Genomic DNA, 9,705 nt, shown 5'->3' with positions numbered 1-9,705 from the left:
ACTCGCTGCACCACAGCCCCAGCACCTATACAAGAGATTTAAAATCTGTTTTGAAGAGACATTTTGTGTTCCATATTCATTGGAGCATTATTCACAATAGCCAAGAAATGGAATCTTCTTGTTTTTTAATGGATGAATGGATATAGAAGATGTAGCAAATGCATGCAATCTAATACTATTTGGAATTAAAGAAGGATAAAATTCTGTCATTTTTGACAACATAGATGATCCTTGAGGGCATTATCTTAAGTAAAACCAGGCAAAAAAAAAAAAAGTATTACACAATCCCATTGATATAAGAAATCTAAAAGTTCGAAGTCATAGAAGCAGAGAGTAGAAGGGTGGCTTTTACCGCCTGGGGCCCAGGGTGGAGTCAGTGAGATGACCAATGGCTACAAAGTTTGTTACATAGGAAGAATGAGTTGAAGAACCCTATTGTACAATAAGGTGACTATAATTAATGATATACTCTACACTTGCAAATTGCTAACAGGATAGATATTTTAAGTGCTCTCACCACAGAAAAATTTGTTAATTACCTTGACTTATTCATTGTGCAATATATACATTTATTTCAAAATATCACATCGTCTATCATAAATACAATTTTAATTTGCCAACATAAATAAATAAATAAATAAATAAAATTGGACAAATTTATAGAAGTTAACAAAAATTTAGGACACATAAAAAGGAACAAAGTATATCAAGAAGCTGTAACATATATCCAATAAACCTTAAAAATATGATAATAGAGTGAGGAGAAGGTGATAAAGAGATGATGGCTCAATATTTCCAAGTTGAAAAACACATGTGTCTACACATGGACAAAGCATAATGTGTGCTACACAATATTAATAAAAAAGAAATAGTCAACATACAGTAATAAAAGTTCATAGCACTGAAAATAATAAGTTCAGACTTCCTGAGCAGAAATAATGTTATTAAAAGTAAGCTGCATCTCAGCAATAACACATGCCAGAAGGTTGTGGAATAAAATCCTCATCAAAGAGATGAGGGAAAATAACTTTGCACATATATATCTGCATCTAAACTATTCTATTGAATATTACAACACAATAACCAAAACAGCTCACCACTCTCAAGACAGAATAAAGCCAATCCTCTTTCTAAAAAGGAAACAAAAGCCTCAGCAGAGGTAGTCTTGTTTAAACACAGAACCGTCTTTACAAGCAAGGAAACCTATGATGTAAATCATCACAATCTAAAGCATTTCTATTGATCTAGGCTCTACACTGTGAAATATTTCTCTTCACTCCTAGGAGAAGCGGGGCATTTGGAATATTTACAACACAGGATATTAAGCAAAATGCTGCCTCCCTACTAATCAAGTTAAAAGAAGTCCTAAGACAAAGAAATGTTTTCTGCATGACTGAAAGTAACAGGCTTCCTGTGCTATATTTTCTCGTCAATTAATGTCCACGATAAGTACTCCCTCAATTTTCTTTTCTTTTAAAAAATATTTATTGGGGCCGGCGCCATGGCTCACTTGGTTAATCCTCTGCCTGCGGTGCCGGCATCCCATATGGGTGCCAGGTTCTAGTCCTAGTTGCTCCTCTTCCAGTCCAGCTCTCGGCTGTGGCCCGGGGAAGGCAGTGGAGGATGGCCCAAGTGCTTGGGCCCTACACCCGCATGGGAGACCAGGAGGAAGCACCTGGCTCCAGGCTTTGGATCGACGCAGCGCCGGCCATAGCAGCCATTTGAGGGGTGAACCAATGGAAGGAAGACCTTTCTCTCTGTCTCTCTCTCTCTCACTGTCTAACTCTACCTGTCAAATAAAAAAAAAAAAATATTTATTTGGGGCTGGCATTGTAGCATAGCAGGGTAAAGCTGCCCAATTGTGTTGACGGCATTCCATATGGGAGTTGGTTCAAGTTCCAGCTGCTCCACTCTGATCCAGCTCCCTGCTAATATACCTGGGAAAGCAGCAGAAGATGGCTCAAGTCCTTGGGCCCCTGCACCCATGTGGGAGGTCTGGAAGAAGCACCTGACTCCTGGCTTTGGCCTGGTCCAGCCCTGGTCATTACAGCCATTTGGGGAACTTATCAGGAGATGAAAAAACTCTCTCTCTCTCTCTCTCTTACTCTCTTTAATTCTGCATTTCAAATAAATAAAATAAATCTAAAAAATATTTATATATTTGAAAAGCAGTGTGACAGAGAGAGGATAGAGTGTGAGAGGAGGAAGGGGGAGAAAGTGAGAGACAAAGAGATCTTCTATCCGCTGGATCACTTCCACAAATGCCTGTAACAGCTGGGTCTGGGTCAGGCCAAAACCAAGAGCCAGGAACTTCATTTGAGTCTCTCGCTCGGGTGGCAGGAACCCCAAACACTTGGGCCATCATTTGCTGTCTCTGGGCATATTACCAGTGAAGAGGAAGTTAGGCCATTACCAGATAAGAGAAAGACAAAATTCCTAACCTCTATTTACTGCAACCCCATTCCAGTTCCCCATAGGTACTGGCCTGTCTGGACAGTCATCCAGATCTCTGTTCTCCATAGGTGTAGACATGTCTGGGGAGGTGTCTTGATCTCAGTTCTCTGAAACCACCCCTCCACCCACTTAAGTTCCTCATAAGCATGGTCTCAAGTTTCTCATAGGTGGTCCTGAGTCCTGTAGACTGCACTAAGCCCAGCAATGCTGTAACTGTTAATGCCTGATGCTGATGAACCCAAACATATTATAAGGAACCGGGATTGGATGCCCAGTCTCAAAGAGTGATTCCACTGGGCTCATCAATATCAATAAACTGCTTCTGCTGATCCTTACCCCTCAAGTCTCATGCCTGCTCAAACTAAGGGAATTTCGCAAATCCAGCTTTCTGTAACGTTAGGAACTTGGATTGGAAATGAGGAGTAGCTGGGACTGGGACAAGGCACTCCAATACAATACCTGACATCCTGAGCAGAGGTTAGCCAGCTGTGCTACATCTTCCCCCTCTATTATTTATATCAATGTTTGCTTGCATCATGGAAATTTTAGAAATATATAGGTCAGAATGTGTGACTAGTTCTTAAGATAAAATTAGTTGATTAAATTTACTGTACATATTTTAGATCTAACTTAAAATTATTGGAGTTTAAAGCATAAGTATAATTGATATTTTTAAAACAAGAGCTATAATTTTTCATTTCCTTTAGTTATTTATAGATTTTGCACTATGACTTCTATTATTTGAAATTATATCTCGGAACTCTTTATTCTCTTGAAGAACTTTAGAAACAAATAAAATTACCATTTTTCTTAAGTGTTTTTTCTCCACCTACCTACAGACTGTCATCAACAAGATATTATGTCAAGAAGAAAAATATCTCCAGGCAGAGGAAGTGGCTTTCTAGAGAAAAGGGTGAGCAACATATCATCAAACATGTTGATAAACTTAGCGAAAGGACAGTAAAGTAAAATGACAAATGTGTGTGTATTTCACATGGTTTTGGAGAGGAGATGTGAGTGCAGAAAAGATTGAACCTTATTAAGGTCTTTTTTTTTATATGAAGGAGACTGCATCCCAATTTACTTTAGAATGAATTACCAATTTAGAATATAATACCAATACCAATGCTATTTTTATTAATATAATAAACCAATATTATATAATAAATTATACCAATTAATGTTGATATATTTGTTAATATAAACATGGTCATTTATTATTGATAACCATTAGAGGAACAGAAAAAAGGAGTGAGAGATTGACCTGGTGATCAAGACACTGCTAGTGATGCCTGTATCTCATATGAGAGTTCATGGGTTCAAGTCCCAGCTCCCCTCTGGATTCTAGCTTCCTGATAATGTGAACCCTGGTAGGCAGCAGGTGGTGGCTCAATTAGTTAAGTCCCTGCTACTCCCATAGGAGACCTGGATTGAGTTCCCAGCTTCTGGCTTGAGCCTGGTCCAACCTTGGTCATTCCAAGCATTTGTGGGAGTGAGTTAGCATGGGAGATCTCCGACTGTCTGTCTCTTTCTGTCTCTCTCTAACTTTCTGTCACTCAAATAAATAAATTCCATTATCTATAAAAGAAAAGAGTAGGAAAACTAACTTCCAAGTCATTGTGTATGTTTGAAAAATATGTGTTTTATCAAATCCTCATATGTAAAAGCTTATCATAACAGCCATTCATATATATTTATGTATATGTGTATGTTAAAACAAAATATTATCAGAAATCATACATTTAACTCATGATAGAATGTCTTGGATGAGGATACAATCAGAATGAGAAGAGAGTGAAGCATAGAGAGAATGCTTCCTCTTACACATACAGCACTCTTAGGTTAACCTATAGTTTTAGATGGATAGGGAATAGTACAGCAAAATAAGCTCCTTTCCAGCCTGTACACAAAGTGGGGAAAGGAATGGAGAGAAAGGGAAGCAGAAAAAATTGATCAGGATTGTGTTTCATGAATTTTCCTGAGTAGGCTTTTCATGGCTTGCTGCAGAGAGAGAGAGGGAACATCAAGGGGAATTAGACAATTGAGGGCAGAGCCTAGTCAACTATTCCAGGTCGACCTGTCAGGTCCCAAGTAAGAGGCTCTCTAAAGAGTTTCTTAACTTTGAACATGGGCACAACAAAATGACTTAGTAGGTTTTCTCAGAGAGGCTGCAGCAGATCTTATTTTATTCTGCTGATGGCTCTTAAGTTCCACTTGGCAGGAATGTGATTTATGTGCACTGGGGCTGTCATGACCAATCAAAGTGACTCCAAAGCTATGTCTGGGGTAGAGGATAAAGCTGCTGTTGGATCATCACATGAGGCAAAAATTGGAAAAATAGTTAAACACATAACTATTATATCACCCAACGATTAGTTATATTAGTTTAAGCATATATCTGTAGAAAGATTTGTGCGTGAATGTGTATAGCAATTTAATTTTCAATAATCAAAGTTTAACACTAACTAAATGTCTGTTGTCAATAGGTGGGTAGCGGTTGTGCTATATTAATATATAGCAACAACAAGAAAAAAATACTGGTGTATCAAGTGAAAATATTTATGGGTAGCATAAATACCAAACAAAAGGATTGCACAGTATGTAAGTCATAGGTACCATCATAATGTGTTTACCACATATATTTTAAAAACTGTACAGCAGGGCCAGAGTTGTGGCATGGTGACTAAAGACTCAGCTATGATGCCGGCATCCCTTATGGGCAATGTTTTGAGTCCCAGTTGCTCCACTTCCAACAGCTCTCTGCTAATAATCTGGGAAAAGCAGCAGAAGATGGCCCAAGTGTTTGGACACCTGGCACCCTCGTGAGCAACCAAAAAGAAGCTCCTGGCTCCTTTCTTTGACCTGGCCCAGCCTCAACCATTGCGGTCATCTGGGGAGTGAACCAGTGGGTGGAAGATCATCTTTCTCTGTCTCTCCCTCTATGTAACTCAAATAAAAAACACAATACAGAATAATTATACTAATCACAAAAACTAAAAATAAACAATATTCATTGCATAGTAATGAGTGAAAATAGCTGGCGTTAATGAGTATTTGAAGAAATACCACATTCATTCAATGTTGTTGGTAATAACCAAACAGAAAAAAATCATGTTAATGCTGATGAAGATCCTCAAATTTTGCATTGTCATTGACTGACTTTTGAAATTAACCTCATGCAATATTACATATTTTCATTGCAATTGAAATATAACAATATTCATTGTATTTTTGTACATTCTAGTAAAATGTTATAAGTTATTATTTTTAAGACTTATTTTTTTATTTGAAAGTCAGAGTTACACAGAGAGAGGAGAGGCAGAGAGAGAGAGAGGTCTTCCATCCTCTGGTTCACTCCCCAACCGGCCGTAATGGCCAGAGCTGCATGGGGGCAGGGGCCCAAGGACTTGGGCCATCTTCTACTGCTTTCCCAGGCCATAGTAGAGAGATGGATAGGAAGTGGAGCAGCCGGGTCTCGAACCGGCGCCTGTATGGGATGCCAGCGTTTCAGGTCAGGGCGTTAACCCAATGCGCCCGAGCACCGGGCCCAAAATGCTATAAATTAAAGAGATGTAGTTTATCTTTTACATTTGTTCTGACTCAGAAAGATGACCATTAGTTAAAGTAAAAACACATGCACAAATTCCCAAAACATGATGTGTAATCCTATTATTCCATCTTATCAGATTCCGTGCATGCATAAAGGAGAAAGACAGAGACTGAGAAAGAAAAGGCTCTCTACTCAGAGAAGCATATAGTATGAACTGTTAATATTATCCATGGGACTGGGGACTCGCTGAGATTGGGTAAGGTTGGGAAAGTGTGAGAAATTTCACTTTTAACTGATTAGTTTCTGTTAAGTTTGAAAACTATTATCAAATGTACCCATTATTTGTAGTTCAAAACACAGACAAATTAATTGTAAAAATGGGACACTAGTTATGCTATTTTGTTATATGAAAAATTGCTAAATATGAAATTTGATATTTTATGAATTCATTTCTCAAGTCTAATATGTATATATGCATATATATTAATTAGATTTTGGTAGTTTGCAATAGATCAACAAAACCTCTATGTGCAATAATTTTTGTTTTTCATAGCTCTGTTGAAGACAATTGAGCCCATATTTGTGTCATTTTCATGGTAGGAAAATAGTGCAAAAGAGTTGGCAGAAGCACAATATGGCTCACCAAGCACCCCCGATCAGAAACAACATAGATCTCTTCTGCTCATATTTCATTAGCCAGAATAGGAAAATGGCCCAACAAGAAAACAAAGCAAGAATGTACTCTCTGTTTATAGTTAGGTACTATCAGTAACAGGGCAATGAAAGGAAACATATAGTAATGTTATTGGAAGGCATATATGAAATGCATCAAACAATAAAACGATGACCATGGTTAATTGTGCAGAGATCTAGAATAAAATATTAACATAGGCTATCTATTCTTGGATCATAAAATAAGATATTACAGTTCATTTTTATATGTTAAAATTTCCTATAATTAGTATGCATTAATCTTGGAATAAGCCAGTTTCCCTGACTAATCCAATGAAAATAGTTCCTATTGACACTCATCTTCATCTTCCTAAGCTTTATCTTTATAGCACTGACATTCTGATTGCTTGTTTGGTTAGTTATTTGTTTATTTTTTTGTCTTTCCAGCTAGATTTTTAATTGTGTGAATGTGGAGAATGTTTCTGTTCTCTCATTGCTGTACTGAGAATAGTTTCTGACATATAACAGGCAATAAATATTTCCAAATAAAAGAAATATAGCAAAAAATGCAATTGAAAGTTTGATATACACAGTTGGGAGTCAAAGTCTTTTGTGTTGAATTGATCCACGGCAGGGAGTAGTTGTGAAATAAGCAATACTATTTTTTCTCTTCTTGTTTGCATCTCACAGTTCACTGTGAGCTTCCTTGATACAAATCTGCTCTGGCTCTTTGCTTTCTGTGGTTACTCACAGGAATACTGTTCTCTTCCACTCAGTTGCTGACTGACACCTCTCTGAAGCATCTGTTCCCATCTCCCTCTCCTTTTGTTCTCTCGCATCTTTGCTTTGCTTGGATCTTATGTGAATCAGGGAACAGTACGTCGCAGAGCAGATCTCCCCTAGAGGAAAGACAGTCAACAGCACATTCATTGTTCAGTCTCCACACCATCCCCTCTTTGGGATCCTGTCAGGTGATCCTGGAAAGAATCCTGGGGAAGTTTTTGAGAAAAAGTTCGCAAAAAGTAGTCATTTTAAAATTGAACTTAAAGTTAAAAGAACTCATTTTTATTAAACAATAAGAAAACAATAAACTAAAAGTATAACATACTTAACTGGAAATAAGTAGCATTTCTAAAATGACAGTACTGATGATGTTTAACTCATGACATGGTTTGAGGATCAGAGACTTAGAACACTGGCCAGTGCATAGTGAGTCTTGCATAGTTTTCAGCCACTATTGTCTAAGGATAGTCAGAAAAAGTATTATCACTAGCCAGAAAACTTACAGCATGCAAATGCCTTAGTGACTCTATTTGATTGTTCTGAAAGGGCTCCTCTGTGTCTCTAAAATAACAAAAGAGTAGATTCATTGGAAAGCCTTAAAGCAATTCAATAGGTCTACGCCTTTTTTTTTTTTTTTTGAAGCTTTTAGGTTCATATCTGTTAGCATTTTAAAATCTGTCATTCCACTGTCTCTTTTGCATTCTGATAACAAATCAGAGGCCATTTAAACTGCAATATTTTTGTATGTAATGGGTTGGTTTTCAGTAACTACTTTCAATATTTTTCCTTGAGTTTATTTAACCAGTTAATGGTAGACTTAGTTGCGGTTTTTGTTTCAATTTGTGTGTTTTGGGATAATTGAGCTTAGTCTTTGTTAATTTAGATCTTTAAACAAATTTGAGAAAATCTAGTCACTATTTTTTCAAGTGTATTTTTCTCCATTTGCTTTCTCCTCTTCTTCATAGAAACATAAACTGGATGCTGATTCAGAGCATATATAACCTTCTCAGAGAAACTTGTCCTAGGCTTGTGGATACTGTAATCCAGCTAGCACTGGATTTGTTAATGTGATGTATCACACTGATTGATTTGTGAATGTTGAACCATCCCTACATACCAAGGGTAAATCCCACTTGATCTGGGTGAATGATCTTTCTGATATGTTATTGGATTCGATTGGCTAGTATTTTGTTGAAAATTTTTTGCATCTATATTCATCAGTGAATTTGATCTGTAGTGCTCTTTATCTGTTGTGTCTTTCTCAGGTTTAGGAATTAAAGTGATATTGGCTTCATAAAAGGAGTTTGGGAGGATTCCTTCCCTTTCAATTGCTTTGAATAACTTGAGACAAATTAGTGTTAGTTCTTTCAATATCTGGTAGAAATCATCAGTGAAGCCATATGGTCCTAGCCTTCCTTTTGTTGGGAGGGTCTCTATTACTAATTCAATTTCCACCTTTGTTTTTGATGTTTAGGTTTTCTATGCCTTCATGGCTCAATTTAAGTAGGTTGTGTGTGTCTAGGAATCTATCCATTTCATCTAAGCTTCCAAATATGTTGGCATACAGCTCTTTGAAATAATTTCTTTGCTTTTAAAAGATTTTATTTTTATTATTTATTTGAAAGTCAGAGTTACACAGAGACAGAAGGAGAGGCAGAAAGAGAAAGAGAAAGAGAGAGAGATCTTCCATCTGCTGGTTCATTCCCCAATTGGCCACAACAGTTGGAGCTGCGCCAACCTGAAACCAGGAGCCAGGAGCTTCTTCTGGGTATCCCACATGGGTGCAAGGGCCCAAGGACTTGACCAACTTCTACTGCTTTCCCAGGCCATAGCAGAGAGCTGGATGGGAAGTGGAACAGCCGGGACTTGAACTGGTGCCCATAAGGGATTCCGGCACTGCAGGCGGCAGCTTTACCCACCATGCCACAGCACCGGCTCATGTAGTAATTTCTAATGATTCTTTTTATTTCTATTGTATCTATTGTTATATTTCCTTTTTCTTTTTTATTGTCTGATTTTATTGATTTGAGTCTTTTCTCTTTGTTTTTTTAGTTAGTTGGGCCAATGGTGTGTCAATTTTGTGTTTTCAAAGAACCAGCTTTTTGGTTTTCATTGTCTTATATTTATCTGTTTATTTTGAAGGAGAAACACTGAAAGAGGGAGAGAGAGAGAGAGAAAGAGAGAGAGAGATGACCCATCTGTTGGTTCACTCCCCAAATGCCCACAGTAACCAGAATGAATCTATA

The sequence above is a fragment of the Oryctolagus cuniculus genome, chromosome 3 (assembly GCF_964237555.1).
Source record: "Oryctolagus cuniculus chromosome 3, mOryCun1.1, whole genome shotgun sequence".
Taxonomy (NCBI): Eukaryota; Metazoa; Chordata; class Mammalia; order Lagomorpha; family Leporidae; genus Oryctolagus; species Oryctolagus cuniculus.
This window is presented reverse-complemented; position numbering follows the sequence as displayed.